This window comes from Heterodontus francisci, chromosome 3 (assembly GCF_036365525.1).
Source record: "Heterodontus francisci isolate sHetFra1 chromosome 3, sHetFra1.hap1, whole genome shotgun sequence".
Taxonomy (NCBI): Eukaryota; Metazoa; Chordata; class Chondrichthyes; order Heterodontiformes; family Heterodontidae; genus Heterodontus; species Heterodontus francisci.
Window position 1 is genome coordinate 107334515 of NC_090373.1, and position 26246 is coordinate 107360760.

At 43.3% G+C, this 26246-nt stretch overlaps 1 protein-coding gene across 4 annotated transcripts in view; it reads right to left on the minus strand.

Annotated features, from left to right (window-relative positions):
* The window catches only part of pkib (protein kinase (cAMP-dependent, catalytic) inhibitor beta), a 136532-nt gene that overhangs the window by 21070 nt on the left and 89216 nt on the right, over positions 1 to 26246 (minus strand). The window contains exons 2-3 of one of the 4 annotated variants that reach the window (XM_068018333.1): positions 23734 to 23827; positions 23329 to 23373 (exon numbers count right to left, since the gene is read on the minus strand). The exons of the other annotated variants lie outside the window; for them this stretch is intronic. The gene's annotated coding sequence lies outside the window, so the exon portion shown is untranslated. The remainder of the gene's footprint in view (positions 1 to 23328; positions 23374 to 23733; positions 23828 to 26246) is intronic. 4 annotated transcript variants of the gene reach the window in all.

The window sequence follows — 26246 nt, forward strand, 5'->3', positions numbered from 1 at the left end:
GTAGTCCTTACAATCTTATTGCAGTTTCTTGATCATCTGTTACTGTATATAATCAACAAATCTTTAAAAATATTTGGAGGAGAAATTCATTCGTGTAGCGGTGCAACACAGACTACACTGATTCCCTGGGGATAGACAGCGCAGAGCCACATGACCTTCTTCAATGCTATCAATGAGGAACGCCGCACAGGGTGCGCAGGTAGCAGCCGGTAGCGCTGCCTGCCCCCGGGAATTGTGTCAGTTTGTGTAGCGCCACTAGGATACATTTAAGCATTACATTTAAGTTGCATTTAAGGTTCAAAATTGGCCTAACAATCAACATCCCTTTAACCTTTCTAGAATTGCGGTAGCATTTGAGGGATAGAATTTTCTATTTTCTAGATAAGAGTAGGGTAAATCAAAACTTCTTACTTCTCCTTATGCACTTTAATATCCTACGTTACGTTTCTCCATCTAATAAGCCAACAAAGGGAGATGGTGGGGCATCTCAATTGTAAAAGGCTCCCACAAAAACAATTGTTTTCATAGATTAAAAAGAAGTATGTAAAGGACTTGTGATCAAATGTACGTCATCAGATTCCCCCAGCAAGTAAATACTCTTTGTATTAAAAACAAGAAATGCTGGAACCACTCAGCAGGTCTGGCAGCATCTGTGGAAAGAGAAGCAGAGTTAACGTTTCGGGTCAGTGACCCTTCACTGACCCGAAACGTTAACTCTGCTTCTCTTTCCACAGATGCTGCCAGACCTGCTGAGTGGTTCCAGCATTTCTTGTTTTTATTTCAGATTTCCAGCATCCGCAGTATTTTGCTTTTAAATACTCTTTGTAGTTTGGAACTGAGCTCAGGTGAACAGAAGGTCCCATGTATAATCCTCGTTCTGTGCTGAGTCGCTGACCTCAACCTGGGCAGTGGTAGATGTGGGCTAGAAAGGGGATAACAAAATCAGCCAGGCTCCTTGTTTCGGATTATTAGTCAGCCTTGTTGGAAAGTGTATGTGGAGATGATGAAGGAAAACAGGTTCAGATTTCTCTGCATTCATTCCTTGAATGAATAGTCTGCCACTGTTCACTGACAAGGCTCATGCACGATGAAAGGCCATTTAGGGGTGGTTCTAGATGACAGCTTCGGTCTGTGAAAATGTACTGCAGCAATAATGGACTGAATTTTCCCAGCTCCATGAAGATGGGGTTGGAGGCGGAGGGGGGGGGGGGGGGGGGTAGTGGGGGAGGTGTGCCAGAAAAGGAGGGGGGAGCCATGTCCAGATGGCTCCCCAAAGCATTCCATCCACCATGGAACTTTTCCAGGGTCGGCTGGTAACAGGATTGGCTGCCTGCTCCATGGAGGTGGGCAGTCAATTAGGATGGTTAAAGCTCAAATTACAGGCAATTTTGCAGGGTCATTAGAACCTTCCCACCAGCGGAGCTGCACTCCTCTGGCAGGCCGACAGGCTATCGGAGCCAAAGGCCCCATGACCCAATGACGGGGCTGAATGGATGAAGAGCCACAATCACAGCCACGTCCAATCCTGTGAAGGGGTATCCCCTCCACCCCGATGTCCCTACTGGCTTCAGGAGTCTTCAGTGCAGCCTTTCTGTGTTGGCCAGCGAGGGCGCCTTCATGTTGAGGCGCCCTTGCGGTCCCTGAGCTGCCTCAACACCTTTCCTGGTGGGGCTGCCACGGCACCAGAGCTGCTGGCCCTTTGATTGGGCCTCAGGAGCCAATCTGTCATCCTTAATAGGATGGTGAGCGTGGAGATGGCCAATTAGGAGACCGCCTCCCGCTGGTCTCGCTGCTGGCAAGTGCGGGCTCAGGATCTCCATTTGGTCCTGATGTCGAGGTCCTGAATCCGGCGGGAAAATCCAGCACAATGAGTGCTTTGATGAAAGAGAGAGAAAATATCAATAGTGGCAGTGAGGAGGAAGAACGAAATGAGTGTAATTTTCACCATCACCACCTAGGCAGTAACCTGCGGAATGAATCATACTCCTGTTATAGAACTCACCCTGATTTTCATCCTGTTGTTCCAATGGTGAGTTCTGCAATGGACAGTCGATTTGCTCTGCCACTTTACTGCCCAGGCTGTAAAAGTGAAATGACTCCCCACCTAAAGATTAACTGTCCAGCAATCAACCCATGACAATCAAGTTTTAATTAGACATAAATATGCTAGTTTATATCTTAATTTGATTACCATAGAATCACATAACACCAGCTTCCTAGCTCATGCCAATGTATGGAAATGTATCCTATTTTAAATCATGTAATGGAGCTGTTTAAATACTTATTCCAGCTTAATGCACCTTTCCCGACTAACCTATACTTAATAAACAAACACATACAAACATTATGATGAATTACCATATGATTAGACCCATAAACACACCAGCATGTGACTCACCCTATTACATTATTAATCCAAATTTTAGAACACTCTTATAACCCTCCTTCTCACTTTAGTTTTCACTTGCTTTGGGTAACATACTTCACATCTCAGAATCAGAGGGGTTTGCTTGTTTGGCACAGGTCTGGTATTGGATTCTTTCCTCTAATCCCTCTCTCTCTTCCCCCTGCCCCAATTTCTCAATTATAGTCCCAGTGTAAATCAGTCATTTGTTCTTGATTCACTCTCAATTTGATCATGAAGTTTGTTCGGAAAACCTCCTGCAGTTGTTTGATTTTTTGGCTAAATTCTCTCTTCTTATGTTCAATGAGAATTAGACATTAATTCAACATAAAGAGAAGTTCAAGAAAAGAAATATCCTGAAAGTTAGGTCTTAAAAATATCAACAACAACCTGCAATTAAATAATGTCTTTAATGCTTCTCAGATACAAGCATTACATTTGAGTTAAATTTACATGCATGGCTTTTATTTTTGCATCAAAGTAACTGCTTACATGTAGTAATAGGAATGCATGAGGCATCTGTGAAATTTATTATTAAAGCTTTTGGGACTTTTGTTAAAGTATATTTCATACAGACCAGCAATTTAGCTTTAGGAAACTATTAAGTTCTGATTAGAGTCCTGCTTCAAACCAGATAAATTGTATCTGGACCAATATATTTGTTGCCCTTCCATTTTAAAGGAAACTTATAGTCAATCCAGGGTAAGTGTCATAGAACATTAAACTAAAATTTGTTTATAAATTTGAAGTGAAAATTGGACATGCTGATTATTTTAATCCAAAGTATTTTCTCATGAAATATGTATCCAAAAGGCCTATTTAATTTCTTGAATATGATTACTGGTGCATTCCTTGAATTAAAAAGTGGCATGTTTGCAAATGAATGATGATCATATCTTAAAGCAGCAGTAATAAACCTCCAAATAGGTTTAAGAAAATTGTCCCGTTGATTTAGGTATTTTTGTTTCAAACTGCCTGTCAATGTAGAGCCAATAAAAGTTCAGAAATATGGAAGCGTAACTGAGGCAGCCATACCTTTGTCAAAATATAGTTGCACGCTGCACTAGTTGAGATTAGTGTGTTTTATCTGGACCAGCACACAGTGGCGCAGTGGTTAGCACCGCAGCCTCGCAGCTCCAGCGACCTGGGTTCAATTCTGGGTACTGCCTGTGTGGAGTTTGCAAGTTCTCCCTGTGTCTGCGTGGGTTTCCTCCGGGTGCTCCGGTTTCCTCCCACAGCCAAAAAGACTTGCAGGTTGATAGGTAAATTGGCCATTATAAATTGCCCCTAGTATAGGTCGGTGGTAGGGGAATATAGGGATAGGTGAGGATGTGGTAGGAATATGGGATTAATGTAGGATTAGTATAAATGGGTGGTTGATGGTCGGCACAGACCTGGTGGGCCGAAGGGCCTGTTTCAGTGCTGTATCTCTTAAATAAAATAAATAAATAAATAAAGACTGACATAAATGCCAGAACAAGTGTCAATGTTGGTCAAAATTCATTCTATATATTCTCAAATATTTATATTCGGTATCTGTTAGTTAAGCAGAACATATTGATTTCCTCATTTCCATTCTCTTAGTGAAATTTGAGTATCTCTCTTTCTCTGTGATATATTATTGATACTGCAGAACTGCATGCTTGTATTAACCTTGACATTCCTGAATTCCCTTTTACTCGGATCATCTTTAATGCATGTACCTTATCTTGCATTGCAATCTCAATAAGTCTTATGAAGATGATAGCAATAGAACAAAGTGATACTCTAGGGATTTTTCTTCAGGTCTGACAAAAGAACTTTCTAATAATAATATTAATTTGCATCATGCAGAGAACTATATAAACAAGAATACTGGACTAAATTAATGAATTGGAATTAAAAGCCGTTGCTGTATATAGTGATTGAGGGGAGGTCCTCTACCTCAAATATTATTCCACATTGTTTGAATTACTTGTTTCCAATATTTAGCACGAACAAATGAAGAGCATACAGCTTTAATTTAAGACACTTCACATTGATTTCTAAAAAGAATTGTTCACTTGTTTAGTTTGCACATTCATTATACGGTGTTAAAGCATAGCTAACAGTTGAAGCACTTTCATTTAGTTGTCCATTTAGTGGATTTCTGAAGGCATTAAATATCAAAGTAGTTTAGTTCAGTTTAGAGATACAGCACTGAAACAGGCCCTTCGGCCCACCGAGTCTGTGCCGACCATCAACCACCCATTTATACTAATCCTACATTAATCCCATATTCCTACCACATCCCCACCTGTCCCTATATTCCCCTACCTATACTAGGGGCAATTTATAATGGCCAATTAACCTATCAACCTGCAAGTCTTTGGCATGTGGGAGGGAACCGGAGCACCTGGAGGAAACCCACGCAGACACAGGGAGAACTTGCAAACTCCACACAGGCAGTACCCAGAATTGAACCCGGATCACTGGAGCTGTGAGGCTGCGGTGCTAACCACTGCGCCACTGTGCCGCTCAGTGGTACTTTGGAATAATGGTTGGTTCTCTTGGAGTCTGAAGTGCAGTATTAAGTACATGGCAAACTGTGTTAATAGCTGGCATACTTTTCACTGAGAACCTTTTTATAAAGGAGCTGGAGATGATGGTGCAGGGATTTAATGTTATTACTGTCTAAGGATATTATACTTTAGAATGGTATGACCTTGATACAAGCACCATTCATTAAGTTTAGGATGTGCGATAGCTTTTATTCTTCAACATGAATGCTTGGACATTCTGTGGATTGGTGTGATTAATGGTCCTTGTTTCACACCTAAATGCATTTAAAAAAAGACAAGTTGTTGTGAATGCATTCTACTGTCATTGCTTGCATCCATTTAGTAATTGTAAAAGAAAGATTGCATTTATGTAGCACCTTTCACAACCACCAGGCATCACAAAGCACTTTACAGCCAATGAAGTATTTTTGAAGTGTAGTCACTGATGTAATGCAGGACACACAGCAAATTCCCACAAACAGCACTGTAATAATGACCAGATACTGTTGTGATATTGATTGAAGGATAAATATTGGCCTGGACACCAGGAATAACTCCCCTGCTCTTCTTCAATATACTGCAGTAGGATCTTTTACATCTGAGAGGGCAAACAGGGCCTTGGTTTAACATTGCATCTGAAAGATGGCACTACTGGCATTGCAGCATCATATTGTCAGCCTTGGTTTTTTTTTGCACTGAAGTCTTGGAGTGGCACTTGAACTCACAACCTTCTGAACTTAGAAGCACAAGTGCTACCAACTGAGCATGGCTGATACAATGTCAGTTAAAGCAAAAATATCTGAAAAAGTAACATGACAATTTTCATCAATGACCTCCTACTAACACACAGAAGTAGACGAGTACATATACACCTCCAGATAAACTCAACTTAGTTACAAAAGACGACACATTGTTAGGCACTTCTAATTCTTCTTTTAGTCTTTCCTTTTCTTACAAAACGTTCAACCACTGACTGTCCTTGTGGTTTCAAGCCTCTCCTCCAACCAAACACCAACCTCCAATTGATGCTATAGGACATGCAGAACTGCGTCAGAAGATCTCCTCACATGAATAACTCCATGACAAACTAACAAGAATTAACTTAATTCAAAAAAACTTTGTGTGCATACCTATTAATTAAATAGAATGCACACTGAAGACTGGTGAGACTCAGTGGTGCTGCCAGAGGACTGGAGAATTGCAAGTATTACACCCCTGTTCAAACAAGGGTGTAAAGATAAGCCCAGCAACTACAGGCCAGTCAGTTTAACTTCATGGTGGGGGAAACATCTAAAAATAATAATTCAGGACAAAATTAATAGGCACATGGACAAATGCAGGTTAATTAAGGAAAGCCAGCACAGATTTGTTAAGGGAAAATCATGTTTAACTAACTTGCTGAAGTTTTTTGAAGAGGTAACAGGGAGGGTTGATCAGGGCAATGCAGTTGATGTGGTGTACATGGACTTCCTAAAAGCATTTGATGCAGTGCTGCACAACAGACTTATGAGCAAACTTGTAGCTCATGGAATTAAAGGGACAGGAGCAACATGGATAGGAAATTGCCTGTGTGACAGGAAGCAAAGAGTAGTGGTTAATGGATGTTTTTCGGGCTGCAGGATGGTTTGTAGTGGAATTCCCCAGGGATCAGTGTTGGGATCCTTGCTTTTCCTGATATATATTAATGACCTAGACCTTGGTATACAGGGCACAATTTCAAAATTTCCAGATGATACGAAACTTGGAAGTATTGTGAACTGTGAAGAGGATAGTGTAGAACTCCAAAAGGACGTAGACAAGTTGGTGGAATGGGCAGACAAGTGGAAGATGAAGTTCAATGCAAAGAAATGCAAAGTGATTCATTTTGGTAGGAAGAACATGGAGAGACAATATAAAATAAAGCATACAATTCTAAAAGGGGTGCAGGAGCAGAGGGACCTAGGTGTATATGTGCAAAAGTCATTGAAGGTGGCAGGACAGGTTGAGAAAGCAGTTAAGAAAGTATACAGTATCCCAGTCTTTATTAATAGGGGCATAGAGTACAAGAGCAAGGAGGTTATGTTGAACTTATATAGACATTAGTTCAGCCTCAGCTGGAGTACTGTGTCTAATACTTTTTATTCATTTGTGGGATGTGAGTGTCACTGGCTAGGCCAGCATTTATTGCCCATCCCTAATTTCCCTTGATAAGGTGGTGGTGTGCTTCCTTCTTGAACCACTGCAGTGCTTGGGGCAAAGGTAAAGCAACAGTGCTTTCTTAGACTTCATAGCGGTTTGATGCAACTGAGTGGCTTGCTAGGCCATTTGAGAAGGCATTTAAGAGTCAATGGTTTCATGGTCACCATTAGACTAGCGTTTTAATTCCATATTTATTAATTGAATTTAAATTTCCCCATCTGCCATGGTGGGATTTGAACCCATGTCCCCAGAGCATTAGCGTGGGCCTCTGGATTTCTAGTCCAGTGACATTATCCTACACCACCGCCTCCTTAAAGGTCTGGCTGCTACACTTTAGGAAAGATGTGAAGTCATTGGACAGAGTGCAGAAAATATTCGCCAGAATGGTACCAGGGATGAGGAACATCTGTTATGAAGACAGACTGAAGAAGACTGGTGACAGACAATCTCTCCCTTGATGCAGAGCTCGATACACACTTAGGGAACGCAGCTACCACTTTTGGCCGACTTGCGAAACATGCATGGGATAACACCAAGCTGACCCTTAGGACCAAGCTGATGGTTTATAAGGCCTGTGTTCTCAGCATCTTGCTGTATGGCTGTGAAACACGGGTGACTTACAGCTACCAGGAAAAGAAGCTCAATAATTTCCATCTTCGCTGTCTGCAGCACATTATGGGTGTATCCTGGCAGGACAAAATCACAAATGCAGCAGTCTTCTCAAAGGTAGAGCTCCCAAGAGTGTTGGCACTAGCCAAACAGAGGCGGCTTCGTTGGATCGGACACGTCTGCAGGATGGAAAATGGTCGCATACCCAAGAACCTTCAGTACGGTGAGGTAGCTGAGGCCAGACAACCAGTGGGGTGCCCAAAGCCCCACTTCAAGGATGTTTGCAAACATGACATGATGACCCTAAATGTTGACTATCGCACCTGGGAGTCACTATCTGACAAAAGAGGGAAATGGTAACACATCTTGTGGACTGGTGTGCACTACCATGATGACCAGTTGCTACAGCAGCTTGGCAGCAGGCGCCAATGTCAAAATCAACAACTCACAGCTTCACTTGACAGCTTCACACGTAGCACTTGTGGTAGAACCTGCCTCTCATGGATTGGCCTTCACAGCCATCAACGAAGGTGCACCAAGAGAAGACACCCCACCTAAATGGATTGTTTGCTGTGTGTCCATCATCTTTTGTAGATGGAAGGATGACAACCAACCACCCACCCTTCAGAAACAGTACTTCTTTTGCTGTAAAATGCTTTGAGACATCTGGTGGTTATGAAAGGCGCTAATATAAATGCAAGTCTTTCTTTTTTCATTTTAACAATGCATTTGCTCTCAGTTTTACTAATCAAAATTTTAAATCTGTTTTAATTGTGGGCAATATAGCTGTTAAATAGCCAGACAGTTAATAGGCCCAACCATCTTCAGCTGCTTCATCAATGACCTTCCTTCAATCATAAGGTCAGAAGTGGGGATGTTCGCTGATGATTGCACAATGTTCAGCACCATTCGTGACTCCTCAGATACTGAAGCAGTCCATGTAGAAATGCAGCAAGACCTGGACAATATCCAGGCTTGGGCTGATAAGTGGCAAGTAACACTCGCGCCACACAAGTGCCAGGCAATAACCATCTCCAATAAGAAAGAATCTAACCATCTCCCCTTGACATTCAACGGCATTATCATCGCTGAATCCCCCACTATCAACATCCTAGGGGCTACCATTGACCTGAAACTGAACTGGAGTAGCCATATAAATACCGTGGCTACAAGAGCAGGTCAGAGGCTAGGAATCCTGAGGCGAGTAACTCACCTCCTGACTCCCCAAAGCCTGTCCACCATCTACAAGGCACAAGTCAGGAGTGTGATGGAATACTCTCCACTTACCTGGATGGGTTCAGCTCCAACAACACTCAAGAAGCTCGACACCATCCAGGACAAAGCAGCCCATTTGATTGGCACCCCATCTATGAACATTTACTCCCTCCACCACTGGCGCACAGTGGCAGCAGTGTGTACCATCTACAAGATGCACTGCAGCAATGCACCAAGGCTCCTCAGACAGCACCTTCCAAACCCGTGACCTCAACCAACCAGAAGGACAAGGGCAGCAAATACATGGGAACAACACCACCTGCAAGTTCCTCTCCAAGTCACACACCATCCTGACTTGGAACTGTATCGCCGTTCCTTCACTGTCGTTGGGTCAAAATCCTGGAACTCCCTTCCTAACAGCACTGTGGGTGTACCTACCTCCCATGGACTGCAGCAGTTCAAGAAGGCAGCTCACCACCACCTTCTCAAGGGCAATTAGGGATGGGCAATAAATGCTGGCCTGGCCAGTAACGCCCACATCCCATGAATGAATAAAAATAAATAAATAAATAAAAGCTGACTTACAGTGAGTATTTACTGAGGCACCATTGCATTCCCAATATACTTTACAGCATTTGCTTAATAGAAGGATTAAGTAAAATGAAACAATTTCCTCCAACAGGGGTGTTCCAGTTACGAGGCTTCTACTATATCTATACTATAATCAAGTTGTCCCAAAGTTATTCTGAGCTCTGCAGCTTTGGTTTTATATATATATATATATATATATATATAGTAACACATACTGCAGAGTTGTTGCAAAGGATTTGTTAAAATTGAGAAACCTGGAACTATGGCCAAAACCCATACAGCAAGCTATCACCACAGATGAAAAGAGTAGGAAAGATGAGCTAAATTAAAGTGGGAGAAATAAGAAAGTTGAATGGTGAGCAAATCAAGATGTTTAAAATATTCACAGGATCCGATAGGGTAGATACAGAGGAGGAATCTAGGCCAAGGGAGCATACTTTTAAAATTAGATCTAGGCCATTTAGGAGTGTAAGCAGGAGCATGTTTTACAGACAATTAACTGGCTACAAACTCAGGTATCCACCTGCTCTTGGGATGAGGTGGGGGTGGGGGGTTGATGGGGTGGGGGGTTGGTGGGGAGGCTGATGGGGGAAAATAATAAGATGTGCAGCTTTCTGGGTTTCCCTCATTTTCTGGAGATTCCACCAGACTTACAGCAGGAGACTGGCAGAACCCTCGAGTAATTTTGGTCACAAGAATTTTTAGGAATTGAGAAAAGTAGCCATGAAGTCCAGTAAACATACCCTTTTTGATACCTCTGAATTCCCCATTTGCACCATACTGATCAACCCTTAATCACCTCGTGAACCGATAATGACTATTACAAAGTTATGCCACATGTCTGCTTTCCTTTATATAAAACTAGTTACACCAACTCATAATTCTTAACTTGTGCCTTTATTTCAACCCTTCATCCTCGTAAGCCATTTGCTCAGATTAACTACGTCAATTGTATATTCTTGAAAACTTCATTTAAGTCACATCAAAATTCATTTACTCCCCAAAAGTCACCACTATCTTACCGAAACTTTCATTATAACTTAAACTCGTCACCTGGAGTAATTTTTGTTACTCACCTCTGTACCATCTCAATAGCAATGATTCTTCCTACGATTAAGTGATCAGAACTTTACATCTTACTCTAGATTCGATTTGACCAGTGCCTTAAGCACCAACAATCTTCCATCTGATTTGTATACCCCTTCTGCTAATACAGCCCAGTAATGTATTTGCTTTTTATTTACAAATGAAGCTAGACACACGGGGATGACAGTTTCTGAGATGTATCTACTGTAATTTCTAGATCTCTTTTCTGATCAGCATACTGTTCCATTTAACACATAAAGACATATTTCCCTCCATATGCCAATGTGAATTTAAAAGAGTGGGCAAGTATAAAATGGGCCCTTTGCACTTGTGATAATTATTTTACTCTTACCAACATTAAATGCTTCAACAACCTTTTGGCCAAGTTACCTTAACAGCAAAATCTTTTTGAATCTCTTTGAATTGTTGCTCAATTTTTTGATATTACAACAGAACAACAATTACTTTCATTCATATAGTATCTTTAATGTAGAAAAATGTCTCAAAGCACTTCAGGGAGATATAATCACAAAAGGAATCCAGTCAAAAAAAGAAGATATTAGGTGGAGAGACCAAAAGCTTAGTCCAAGAGATGGGTTTTAAGAAGGGGCTTAAAGGTGGTGGAGAGACAGATGAGTTTAGTGATGGAATTCCAGAGCATGGGGCCTAAGTGACTAAAGGCACAGCCAACAATGATGATGTGAAGAGAGGGGGTTTCACAAGAGGCCAAAGTCAGAGAAATAGTGACTTCAGGGGAAAGGGTTCTAGAGTTGGATGAGGTTATTAAGATAAGGAGGGGAAGACTATAAAGGAATTTAAACATAAGGATGAGAATTATGAAGGTGAGGCACTGTGGGACCAGAAGCCAATATAGCTCAGCAAGTACTGGGGTGTGCAGGTGATGATGTAGGCTAGGATATAGGATATGATGGACGAGACACTCTGACTGAAAATGCTGATTTTTTTTTGTGGTAAACTCATTTTCAGTTGAATTAATGAATCTGCAGCAGGTTCTTCTTCTTCTTTGGCCTCCTTGTCTTGAGAGATAATGGGTAAGCACCTGGAGGTGGTCAGTGGTTTGTGGAGCAGCCCCTGGAGTGGTTATAAAGGCCAATTCTAGAGTGACAAACTTTTCCACAGGTGCTGCAGATAAAATTGGTTGTTGGGGCTGTTACGCAGTTGGCTCTCTCCTTACACTTCTGTCTTTTTTTCTGCCAACTGCTAAGTCTCTTTGACTCGCCACTCTTTAGCCCCGCCTTTATGGCTGTCCGCCAGCTCTGGCGATCACTGGCAACTAACTCCCACGATTTGTGGTCAATGTCACAGGATTTCATGTCGCGTTTGCAGATGTCTTTAAAGCTGAGACATGGACGACTAGTGGGTCTGATACCAGTGACGAGCTCGCTGTACAATGTGTCCTTGGGGATCCTGCCATCTTCCATGCGGCTCACATGGCCAAGCCATCTCAAGCGCCGCTGGCTCAGTAGGGTATATATGCTGGGGCTGTTGGCTGCCTCGAGGTCTTCTGTGTTGGAGATACGGTCCTGCCACCTGATGCCAAGGATTCTCCGGAGGCAGCGAAGATGGAATGAATTGAGACGTCACTCTTGGCTGACATACGTTGTCCAGGTCTCGCTGCCGTAGAGCAAGATACTGAGGACACAGGCTTGATACGCTTGGACTTTTGTGTTCCGTGTCAGTGTGCCATTTTCCCACACTCTCTTGGCCAGTCTGGACATAGCAGTGGAAGCCTTTCCCATGCGCTTGTTGATTTCTGCATCGAGAGACAGGTTACTGGTGATAGTTGAGCCTAGATAGGTGAACTCTTGAACCACTTCCAGAGCGTGGACGCCGATATTGATAGATGGAGCATTTCTGACGTCCTGTCCCATGATGGTCGTTTTCTTGAGGCTGATGGTTAGGCCAAATTCGTTGCAGGCAGCCGTAATCCTGTCGATGAGTCTCTGCAGACACTCTTCAGGGTGAGATGTTAATGCAGCATCGTCAGCAAAGAGGAGTTCCCTGATGAGGACTTTCCGTACTTTGGTCTTCGCTCTTAGACGGGCAAGGTTGAACAACCTGTCACCTGATCTTGTGTGGAGGAAAATTCCTTCTTCTGAAGACTTGAACGCACGTGAGAGCAGCAGGGAGAAGAAGATCTCAAACAGTGTAGGTGCGAGAACACAGCCCTGTTTCACGCCACTCAGGATAGGAAAGGGGTTTGATGAGACGTCGCTATGCTGAATTGTGCCTTTCATATTGTCATGGAATGAGGTGATGATACTTAGTAGCTTTGGTGGACATCCAATCTTTTCTAGTAGTCTGCAGCAGGTTACCACTCTTAAATACATCATGGAATATTAAAATGCAAAACATTTAAATGATGTTCTAAATCGTTGTCCGAATGCACTGATTCATGGAAGATTTTAGGTTTGGGGATATGAAAAGGTGTTTGAGTGGAAACTTGAGTACAAGAAGAACTTCTTAAAACTAGTGCAATTTTGAGCACAATTTGTTCCCAGATCACCTACTGTGCCAAATGAAGAAAATCTTGGTCATTGTTCCTGAGATAGATTCAAATTTCTCTACAAAAGTTTTGACTGTTATTCACCTTATAAGAACATTGTTGCACTTTTGCGCATGGTTAATTATTTATTTAATTTGTTCTCGCTGATGACAGCACGGTTTTAAAGAAACTGATAGCAGTTTTTGCAAAACATTGGCTGGGAGTTTGAGAGTCCCCCTGAGGTGGGATCGTAGGTGGGGGACACGGAGTATCGCGACGGGTGGTGGGGGTCCAGCAGGACAGAGGGCCCGTCGCCCAGCGATCCAACCGTGGGCAGGATCGCCCAGAGGCCCATTGAGGCCCTTAAGTGGCCTACTGGGATCTTCATAAAACAAAGCGCTCTCCCTGTAGGCTTGTGGGGTTGGGGGGTGGTGGTTTCCCTCCTTCATGGACAATTTGTAGCCCACGGAGGACCCCTACTGAGAACACATTTACCTCCCGGGATCCCACCGCCCCATGGACTGGACTGAATGATCACCACCCCCCCCCCAACCCCTTGCAGAGGCCTGCCAGACTGGTCCTGGTGATCCCGCCTCACCTACCTCTGTTCTGGACCTGTGTCCGAGACCTCTGTAGTACGGGCAGTGGCCACGGCTCCCACTGGCGCTACCCTCTGATTCACCGGCAGCTCTTGGAGGCAGGATTCCTGTCCCTTTAAAGACTTTAAAGGGATGGATATCCCGCCTCCTAATACTTTGATTCCAAATGACCAGAGGATCGCTCGGGGGAGGGGGTTGGGGCACGAAAAGGCAGAGGCGGGGCTTTCCCCACCTTTTCAGCCTGGTGCCAGGAGCCCCGCCTCCAGCACAATATCCAGTCCATTAAATGTCTAGTGCCTGCATGGATTGGTGCATGGATGCTGCTAATGTGCTTGGATGGGGACCAATCATACAGATCATGCAAACTGAACAGATCAGTGGGTAAAGTTATTCTATTCAATTATAAGCATCTTATGGGGCTGTTTACACTACATGTTATTTCATCAAATGTCATTGTGAATCCCATGAATGATGGACTATCTAAATGTAATTGGGAGAAGTATAGCTTTAATGTCCTTCATTCTGGGGCATCCTAAAAAGGAATTAAGAGCTATATTGATGTCATCCATGGCTCTCTAGGTAGTACTCTTACCTGTGTGTCATAAAGTTTCAGGTTCAAATCCCATTCCAGGACTTGAAAGCAAAAGTCAAGGCTGATGCTGCAGTGCACTACCGAGGGAGTGTTGCACTACTGGAAGTGCTGTCTCTCAGTTGAGATGTTAACTGAGGCCCTGTCTTCCCTCTCAGGGCATAGAGTCATTTACAGCATAGAAGGAGGCCATTTAGCCCATTGAGTCCATGTCCACTCTCTGTGGAGCAATCCAGTCAGTCTTACTCCCCTATGTGATTCCCCCTAGCTCTGCAAGTTTATTTCCTTCAAGTGACCATTTAATTTCCTTTTGAAATTATTGATTGTCTCCACTTCCAACACACTTGTTGGCAACAAGTTCCAAGTCATTACCAATGGCTACATTAAAAAGTTCTTCCTCACATATCCCCCTGCATCTCTTGCCCAAAACCTTCAATCTGTGCCCCCTAGTCCTTGCACCATCAATTAATGGGAATAGTTTTCCTTGTCTAACTTACCTAAGCCTGTCATAATCTTGTACACCTCTATCAGATCTCCCCTCAATCACCTTTGCTCCAGGGAGAACAACCCCAGCTTTTCCAGCCTAACCTTGTAACTAAAATCCTCCATCCCTGGAACTATTCTGGTAAATCACCTCTGCACCCTCTCAAGGACCCTCACATCCTTCCTAAAGTGTGGTGACTAGAACTGGATGCAATACTCTAGTTGCGGCCTAACCAGAGCTTTATAAAGATTCAACATAACTAGTCTATATTGCCTGACCCTATCCCTTCTGCCAAAATGCATCACCTCACACTTGTTGGTATTAAATTCCATCTGCCACCTGTTTGCCCATTCTGCTAGCCTGTCTATGTCCTGTTGCAGGCAATTTGTAGCATCCTCACTATTTGCCACTCCACCAAGTTTGGTATCGTTGGCAAATTTTGAAATTCTACTCTGTATTCCAAGATCCAAGTCATTTCTATATAGCAAAAAAGCAGTGGTCTTAGCACTGACCCTTGGGGAACACCACTGTCTACCATCCTCCAGTCTGGAAAACATCCATTTACTATGACTTGCTGTTTTCTGTCCTTAAGCCAATTTTTTATCCAATTGGACACTGACCTTCCTATTCCATGAGCTTCAATTTTGTTAACCAGCTTTTTATGTGGTACTTTATCAAACTCTTAAAATCCGTTTAGACAACGTCCACTGAATTCCCTTCATCAACGTTCTCTATTACTTCATCAAAAAATTCAATTAGATTAGTCAAATATGATCTCCCTTTTACAAATCTGTGCTGGCTATCCTTAATTAACTCAAACCTCTCCAAGTGCCTGTTGACCTTTTCCCTGATTATTGTTTCTAAAACCTTACCCACCACTGATGTTAAACTGACTGGCCTATAATTGCTAGGACTGTCCTTACACCCTTTCTTGAATCAGGGTGTCATATTTGCCTCTCCAATCCTCTGGCACCTTGAGAATAAAAAAAAATGTACATCACAACTGGTCTTTTCACTGACTTGATAATAAAGTGCTGCAATGAGTTTTTGCATTATAATATTGTCTAAATATAAGTCTTGTCCTGAACCAGATTTTGTCTCACTATAATCAAATTCAATGCAAATTTGAATTATTATCTCTGCTAAATGTTATATTTGAAATTGGTAATAGTGTTTCACAGAATAAAATTTATAATCAGATTCCTATAAGTTCCCTTACTGAATCAATTGAAGGTCAAGCAGAGTACATTTCTGAAAAGATGTTGGCAGCAGCATCTCCTGTGAACTTTAAGATAATGATTTAGTGGGTTACTAACAAATTAGCTGAAAACACAAACAACCTATATTGTACCTATAGTTATCATATTTGCTACTTACACATTTTTCTTATAACTGTGTTAATTAATTTAACATTATTGTTCCAGTTGTAAATGTAAAATTACGTGTACAAAAATACAGAAAAAAGAAAAACTGTAACTACATAGAATATAAATCAGTGGGTGAATTGAACTTAGAGCAGATGTAAATTTTCTTACAGTTCACCACTGGCAGTGACATTTCAGCCTTTTTAATGAGGACTCATTAAGGAATAGACTTAAGGAACATCATGGGGGCTAAATTTTGGATAGCCTCTGAAATCAGACGTGGGGATCGCGATGTGTGATCAACCCATGCCCGTTCAAAGTGATTGAGTAGCAAACGTCATGCTGCCTGCTAATGATAATGATTGTGATGTGCTATTGTGTAACTGTGCACCTGAGCAGGGGACCCAAGTTTGAGAATCACACAAAGCCAGCCTGCACTACTTAAAGCCACACTGCATTCTGTCTGCAGCAGGGGATGAAATTGGTGACAAAAGGGTGGAAGACCAGGAAGAACCTACAAAAATGACACAACAGGCCAGAGAGCATGCCCCAAGGTTCTTCAATGCCACACTGTAGGCCTTGGTTCAGTGGGTGTATAGGAAGAGAGAGGCCCTCTTCCCTCAGGGAGCCAGGAGGCCCTCCAGACACGTACTGAGAAGACAGTGGGAACAGGCAGCTGTCGTGATCAATGCCAGAAATCTTGCCCTGGCGACCTAGCTATAGTGTTGCAAAAAGTTTAATGACCTCACACAATTGGTCAAGGTAAGTGAATGCATCTTTAAATGCCACATCCTACCAACTGCACCATTAGCCTCACACACTGCTCCACTCACAGCACCCCCTTCACTCACCTACAAACAATCTCTATCAACCACGATTCATACCTCACATCCAGAGCCTTACCTCATCCACACACTTAGCACTGCTGAAAGCCACACAAACATCTTACAGTTTGCACACACTGTCAGTTATTCAACTGTGGCAGACATCTCACCCAACAAATGCACCACACACACTTACACACTTCCTTCTCTCTTGCAGAACCAAATGGCCCACAATTGACAGAGCAGCAGCCAACCATAGGGGGCAGGCACAGCTGTATGTGCTCACGTGATGGAGGAGATGGTGTTGGGAGTGGCTGTCAATGAGGCCATGGCCAGCAGCGGGACTGAAACCATACAGGATGACGTTATGTTCTTGCCTAATCCACCTTCTCACATCCCACTTCCCCCTCATCCCATAGTCTGTTATGATTTACAATCTGCAGATAGTGTAACCATGTACCTTTTGCTTCTCCCCAACCCCATCACCCCAACCCTTCCCTTGTGCCTTTCTACTTTCAGATACCTGAGAACTGCCACTTGGCTAGGCAGTGCTCCGGAAGGGTGACGGCCTAGAAGAAGAAGAGACTGATGAAGAAGAAACATCATCACTCGATCTGACAATTGCAAGCACCAGCTCCGATACTAACACAGTGTGAACTATAGAAGATAGCATAGAGATGAAATCTGCACATGGCGGGCTGAATTTTATGCAGCCAGCAGGGGTCTCGATGCTGGGCCCAAGAAGTGAGGGAAACCCTGCCTCGGCCTTGTGGAGGACCCCCCAGCTGTATTTAACAATTTGGCAATTAACTGCCTGGCACAGGGATTCTGCCTCCATGAGCTGCTGGTCAATCAGAGGGCCAGCAGTTCTGCATGTCTCAGCAGTGGTATTGGGAGTAGTGGCCACTGCTGGAACTACAGCAGTCACTTGATGGAGCAGCCATGGAGGCTGGACTGAAGGTAAGTGGGGGCGGGGTCGCTGGGGCCACTCAGGCAGGCTCCGGCGGTGGGGTGGGGGGAGGGCGGGTGGTTGGGTTACTGAGGGCAGAGGGTAGATGACGCCACAGGGACAACCTTTGCTTCTGGGGGCCGTCAGTGGCCCAGAGATTGAACACGAAAGAGGGCCCCCCTTGCCACCACTCCCCGCCACCCCCCCAAGCACACACAGAGGCCACCTTGAGCTACTGGGTGGCCTCCTCACGTGGTGGAGGCATGCCCCACCACTGGTAAAATACCAGTGGTGGCAGGAAGAGGCCCTTAAGTGATCATTAATTGGCCACTTAAGAGCCTCATTTGGCCTCTCAGAGGCAAGAGTGTCCTCGGCCATCCCCGCCCTGGACTAAATTCGAAGGTGTCAGGATGGTGATAGGCACTCCACCACCACCTACCCACACAATTTTATGGGCCCCATCCCAACCCCTCCACCTCCATTCCCATTCCTATAGGTCCATAAAATTCAGCCCAGTGAGTCATAAAAGAGCTGCAAACAGGCCAGGGGGAAATTAAAGTGTAGGTGCCAGCTCCCAGGAAGGTGAGGTCACCCAAGAGTTCTGCAGCAGAGACTCAGATGAGGACTTCAATGGGCCAGGAAAAGACTGATTGGCATGCACACAGAAACAGTTGATTCATTGGCAGGCCAATCAGAAAGCCTGGTGTCAAGGAGCTTGGAGGAATCTGGCTTCAACTTGGCACAAGGCTGTGTGCAGAGATTGGAGCTCATTATTTCCAGCGTGGATGTGGCCGCCAACTCTGTAAGAACACTTGCGGACCCAACCCTGAAGCAGCGCCTGATGGTTGATGTCTCAGCACTCAGACATTGGTTGATTTCTGCCTGTGCTGCAGTGGAAGCTCAGACTGAGGTCAGGAAATCTCAGCGTAATGCAAGCCCAGCTTTGTGCCATGTAGACTCAGACTGCTGCCACCTTGGCTACAAATACCAGAGGCTTTCAGGCTGTCACAGCTGTCCAGCAATCTGTCCTCCAGCAGATTACTAAGATTGCTGAGAGACAGCCCAGGAGAGGTGGCAGTGTTTCCGTGCAGCATGGACCTGTTGTCCTCTCTCAGTAGAATAGCATTCATGCTCGCATCACTGCCACTCTGCCCTTGCTGTTGCTTGTCAGCCAGCCAGCCCAGACTGCTGTAGTCTGAAGCCGGGACTTCGAGATCCAGAGCTGCTCGAGGGCGATCTGCAAGACTATCTGCAGTCTGCTTCATTGAAAGTCAGGAGCTTTCCACCAGCTGCAGCCACTGGGATAACACTGCATGGGAGCACTAGGCCAGGTTAAAGCACCTGAAAGACAGGAACTGAGGTGGTGATAGTTAAGGTTTGTGTGGAATGTTTTGCTGTATAAAGTTGGTATGGAATGTTTGTTATCTGGTCACTTTTATTTCAGGATTTTGACCAAGCTGTGATGGTCCATAAATGAGGGATGGTAAGTTCTGGGAGTATAGAAAGTGCAGGAGTGAAGTAAAAAAGGAAATAAGAAAAGCAAAGAGAAGACATGAAAAATTATTGGCAGGTAAAATCAAGGAAAACCCAAAGATGTTTTATCAGTACATTAACAGCAAGAGGATAACTAAGGAAAGGGTAGGGCCTATCAGAGATGTACAAGGGAACTTATGCGTGGATGCAGAAGATGTGGGCAGGGTTCCTAATGAGATTTTTGTCTCTGTCTTCACAAAGGAGAGGGTTGATGTAGACATTGTAGTTAAAGAGGAGTGTTGAAATATTAGATATGATAAGCATAATGAGAGAGGAAGTACTAGAGGGTCTGACATCCTTGAAAGTGGATAAATCACCAGGGCCGGATGGATTGCATCCCAGGCTGTTAAAGAAGCCAGGGAAGAAATTGCAGATGCACTGAGGATCATCTTCAAATCCTCACTAGATACAGGAGAGGTACCAGACGATTGGAGGTCTGCGAACGTTGTACCATTGTTTAAAAAGGGTGCGAGGGATAGGCCAAGTAATTATAGGCCACTCTGTCTGATTTCGGTGGTGAGTAAATTGTTAGAATCTATTCTGAGGGACAGGATATACTGCCACTTAGAAAGGCACAGATTAATTAGGGATCGTCAGCATGGATTTGTTAAAGGAAGGTCATGTCTTACTAACTTAATTGAGTTTTTTGAGGAAGTAACAAGAAGGATTGATGAGGGTAGTGCAGTGGATGTGGTCTATATGGATTTTAGTAAGGCATTTGACCAGGTCCCACATGGCAGACTGGTCAGTAAGATGAAAGCCCATGGGATACAGGGGAATGTGGCAGGTTGGATCCAGAATTAGCTCAGGGACAGGAAACAAATGGTAGTAGTCGACAGATAGTTTTGTGAATGGAAAGCTGTTTCTAGTGGTGTTCCAAAGGGATCAGTGTTGGGTCCCTTGCTCTTTGTGGTATATATTAATGATTTGGACTTAAACGTGGGAGGCATGATTGGGAAATTTGCTGATGACGCAAAAATTGGCCGTGTAGTAGACAGTGAAGCGGATAGCTGTAGACTCCAGAAAGATATCAATGGTTTGGTTGAGTGGGTGGAAAAGTGGCAAATGGAATTCCAACCAGATAAGTGTGAGGTAATGCATTTGGGGAGGGCAAATAAAGTGAGGGAACACACAAAAAATGGGAGGATATTGAGAGGGGTAGAAGAAGTGAGAGACCTTGGAGTTCATGTCCACAGGTCCCTGAAGATGGCAGGACAGGTAGATAGAGTGGTGAAGAAGGCACATGGAATGCTTTCCTTTATTGGCCAAGGTATAGAATTCAAAAGCAGGGATGTAATGCTGGAACTGTATAAAATACTGGTTAGGCCACAGTTGGAGTATTGCGTACAGTTCTGGTCACCACATTACAGAAAGGACATACTTACTCTGGAGAGAGTACAGAGGAGATTTACAAGAATGTTGCCATGGCTTGAAAGTTGCAGCTATGAGGAAAGATTGGATTGGCTAGGGTTGTTTTCCTTAGAACAGAGGAGGCTGAGGGGTAACTTAATAGAGGTGTACAAAATTATGAGAGGCCTAGATAGAGTAGACAGGAAGGACCTGTTTCCCCTGGTGGAGAGGTCAATTACCAGGGGGCACAGATTTATGGTGATTGGTAGAAGGATTAGAGGGGACATGAGGAAAAGCTTTTTCACCCAGAGTGGTGCATGTCTGGAATTCATTGCCAAGAATGATGGTGGAGGCAGAAACCCTCAATTCTTTTAAAAGGTACCTGGACATGCACCTGAAGTGCTGTAACCGGCAAGGCTATGGACCAGGTGCTGGAAGGTGGGATTAGATTGGGCTGCTGTTTTTTTTTTCCGGCACAGACACAACATGCTGAATGGCCTTATTCTGTGCCGTAATATTTCTATGGTTCTATGCAGCACCCACAAAGCCACATGTGTGCCGTGGATGGCACCCTGCACCATGGGGATGCCTGTTATCCTGATAACGGCATGCATGGATCCTGTCTGCTTCTTTGTTTAGTACAAACACAGTGAACTCCCCTCTCCTGGCATAAAGAGCGTCTGTCACCTCTCTGGTGCAGCAGTGGATGGCAAATTGTCCAATGTTAGATATATGGTCTATTCCAGCATGGAAGGACCAAAGCGTAGAAATTCAGGGCCACAGTCACCTTCACTGCCACTGGCAGTGCTGTCCTTACCCTGCTCTGAGGCTACAGGTCTGATTCTAAGAGGTGGCAAAGCGTGGTGAGCACCTCCATCATGAATTGCAGATGATGAACATACTGCTCTTTGCTTAGGTGGAGGTAAGAATAGTACTCCTGGAAGATCCTATGTGAAAAGGCCTCCTGCTGAGAGCCCTCCCCCTCCTCCCTCTGCCAGCTGCTTGCTTCTTTGCCGCCTCTGCACCATTTCCCTTTCATGCTGCAGCTCAAGGGGTAGTGCTACTATGACATCCATGACTGGGAGCAAGTGGTGTGCCCCGACCCCTTGCTTTGACAACCATGTGTGACACCACCCCCTGCATATTTCATGAACTGTGACCAACTCCTCAAAACACTCAGCACTTTCACAAACATAAACAGAACCGTTAGAAAGTAATCAGAGACTAATTTGTAAGTTGTTGACGGTCGCTTTAAATAGCGCTGCTTGAGGCTCCATCATGCTGCTGAACGCTGGCTAACGTAATGATCTGCCTACTGTGCCTACTTCTGGTGCACGCTCAGAATGCCCATGCTAACAGCTTCACCTGATTTGGCGGGGATGTCATTTTAGTACTAAACCGGCACCAAAACAACTGGAGCTACAGAACCAAAATCTGTGGCCCATTTGTTAAACAGTGAGCACTTATTATCGTATTACCTTTCACACTGGCCTCCCATCCTCTATCTCCCAAATAAAAACACATTTAATTAAAAGGACAGTTAATTCTTTTTATATTACTGTCCCTGCCACTCTCAACTCACTAACTCCCTCCCTCTTATATACACAGAGGATAAGTGCACTTACAAAATGCTGTTGCTTAGCAACAAATGTTTTCTGTTTTTCCTGCAGGTTTTGTAAATGGAAACCGTTGATGATCATCACAACCTTTTTTATTACAAACACAAATAGTCTCATTATGGGAAAATCAGCAATTCCTTCCATCAGTTTATACCTTTCAAGATTAGTCCAAGAGAGAGAATAAAAAAAAAAGTAAATCATAAAAATAATAATGAAATAAACACAGGATTCATTTATACAGAATAAAAGGAGGCAAATGTGGAGACGGTAATAGAAAACAATAAAAAGTTTTCTTTAACAATATTGAAGCTTGCACTGTTCCAATGTTGCTTGGTATTTCTCCTTGGATTAGGAATTTGTTATGGGTACTATCTTACACGCATCCTATTTGTTTACCCTGATCAATATTTAGTAATTTATTTTGTTTTTATATGATTTGGATGAGAGTTCATTACAAAGAAATTAACTATGTTAGTTTACAGCAAAGTCTAAATCCAATGTTTCAATTTGAATGCAATGTTATTGATCATATCGAACCCAGACTCTTTTCATTTTGAATTTATTGAAGAGCGTTAGCTCAAAATAAGCTCTGCACAAATGTGTTTTATTCAGAAAACAAAATCATGAAGGAATAGTATGCATCATACTTCAACTGCAAAACAGATGCTGTGACAGCTTTGTTGTGACATGATGTTAAAGCAACTTGTCAGAAACTGCCTTTCAGCAAGACCCAGAACTACTGGACTAATTAAAAGACTCATTTAAACAGATGTCTTTCACTGCCTTACAGCTAAATCATTGTATAATGCAGGTTCTACCTGGAACAGTTTGAAAATAAAATAAAGCTCCTAAAACAGTAGCAAGGGTAATGCATTTAAACTTTAAAAATGGTTAGAAAACAAATATTACCAAAAACAGAATTTCCCTCAATTAAAATATTATTTCTTGAGAAATCTGCAATAAAAAAAGTGTTGAAAATCAATTAATACCTATTTGTGAAGGTCATTCTTATTAAATAGACAGTGTACTGATGATTAGACATGGCCAGAAGTAAGCAAATTAATAGTACAATAATTTTTCCCATTCATATATATATATCAATAGATTGAGTATCTGTATTCTAATTATAGGTTCCCCAAGTTTTGCTTTTGTAAGCTTCTGATATTGTCTAAAGCTTTTAGTTCAGGTTTTCCTTTCATTATCTCAGAATTATGGAAAATAATTTTTAAAAGTCAACGTATGAATAGAAAACCACCCACATCATTTACAAGTTTTGTAGTATCGCTTGGTGGCTCTGATAGAGAACTGACTCACCTGTCCAGATACACTTAACCCTTGCCTCCCTTTCTTGAAGCAATCCTACGCAAAGTGTTTGAGAATAGCCACGGTCTGCTGCTTATTGCAGGCACTGATGGACAAAGAGCACACTTGAGTGATTACTGAAAACTGTATTTGCCTGCCACAGTATTAAATTGCATTGCCTGTCCGTACCTCCCCTCTCAGATACTGCTAAAGGCAGAAAGTAGATGCCAAATCTTTTATAGCAACAAAAAATGAAAATGTTACAACTGTAAAACATCAGATGAGTACTAATACTCTATTACAGCTGTAAATTCTGCAAAAGACTCACTGTGCTATGTTGATATAAGCTTATAAGTGTACTCTTCTAAGAACGATTTTTGTAATAGCTGTTACTTATTCTGATACAAACCCATCTTCCCAGAAAAGAAATCAATTTCTAATTTCATCGCAAAAAAAGATACACTTACAATGTCAGAAGAAATTGGCATAGTTTTCAGAAGCAAGTTAAATCCGCTGCCTTATTTGGTAGCTATCCTATCACATTTGATTATGATGAAACAGCTTATTCTATTCAAGGAACAAAAGCTGCTGAGAGGACAATGGTTACTGCTGTGTTGACCTTTATAAAACTGCCCACTGAACTGCAATAACCTTTTTTGTGCACAGCTGGGGATAATTTCATAAACAAATGTGAATTTCTTACATTACCAACTAAAGCAAGTACAAGTTAATGGCAGAAATGATAACAGCATTAGAAGCCAGATTAACTTGCCTGAAAAGTTAGGATTTTTTTGGCATAATAAATGAAAGGGATGGAGTTCAGAGGTAATCATCAATAATTTAGAGAAATTAAATCTGAGCAAGAAAGGTACAGTTTTCTAACGCTGGATTTTTAAAAAGGCTCTGCGACATTGGATCTTATTTTATGCATGCACATTGCCTTTTTGAAATATCTTGGCCTGCCCACTTTTGAGCTGGGAAAATGGGAATCACCCTGCATTGAGAAGCAATTTCTCATAAAGTAGCACTACACTTCTGCAGGCACCCAGTCACCAGGCTTCGCAAACCCAGAGGATCATATATGAATATTTCCCTGGTTATGTGTAAGGAGTCTGCAGTTCAGCTCAGAAGCCCGGGAAGAGCTCTGCGTCATATTACAGAGAAATCGGCAGCCTGTTTCAAGAAGCAGGACAAAGCTTACGCCAGCTCAGAAAATCTCTACCGCCCTTAACTGTTGGCCACTGGATCATTCCTGCCCGCTTGATTGGCACCCCATCCACAAGCATTCACTCCCTCCACCACCGACACACATTGGCAGCAGTGTGTACCATCTACAAGATGCACTGCAGCAACGCACCAAGGCTCCTTAGGCAGCACCTTCCAAACCCATGACCTCTACCACCTAGAAAGACAAGGGCAGCAAATGCATAGGAACACCACCACCTGCAAGTTTCCCTACAAGTCACACACCATCCTGACTTGGAACTTAATGGTGGTTCCTTCACTGTTGCTGGGTCAAAATCCTGGAACTCCCTTCCTAATGGCACTGTGGGTGTACCTACCTGACATGATTTGCAGCAGTTCAAGAAGGCAGCTCACCGCCACCTTCTCAAGGGCAATTACGGATGGGCAATAAACGCTGGCCTAGCCAGCGACACCCACATCCAATGAACAAATTAAAAAAAATTTGAAGAGGCAACAACCAACTACTGCCAGGTCAGTGAATATGTTGACCATTGTTAAGAAGGCACATAGTTAATGCCCTGTTTGGAAAAGCAGTCCAATTCATTACGTATTACACAAGACCAAGATAAATAGGTAAGCGGGCCGTTAATTTCAATCAGATCATGGGATTTCCATGAGTGCTTGGAACAATATATTTAACTCATGTAACTATACAAGAGCTACTATCAAACAACACCACTATATGAATGGAAAGAGATTTCAAACCATGGGGGCTGAATTTTAAATTGAAGGTGAGGCTGTTGACAGTGGCACTGGAAGCGAGTGCTGCCGGCAGACGAGGGTAATGTGACCGGCCGACCGTGATCACACAGCATCCGGCCAATTAAGGAAGGGGAGGCATGGGGCCCATGGAAACAAGGGCCTGAGGTGAGGAAGGGGACACCGATGGTGTTGTCATCTCACTCAATGGCAGGTGCTGGCACCATATTTGAAGGACCACCAACCTTGGTGTTAGCCTGGTGAAGCTCCAACACAGGACTACTTGCATGCCAAACAGCGAAAGCAGCCTGTGATAGACAGAGCGAAGTGATCCCAGAACCAATGGATCAGATCTAAGCTCTGCAGTCCTGCTACATCCAGTCGTGAATGCTGGTGGACAATTAAACAACTAACAGGAAGAGGAGGCTCCACAAATAGGTTGTGGAGGTTAATTGGCCATTATAAATTGCCCCTAGTATAGGTAGGTGGTAGGGAAATGTGGGGACAGGTAGGAATATGGAATTAGTGTAGGATTAGTATAAATGGGTGGTTGATGGTCGGCACAGACTCGGTGGGCCGAA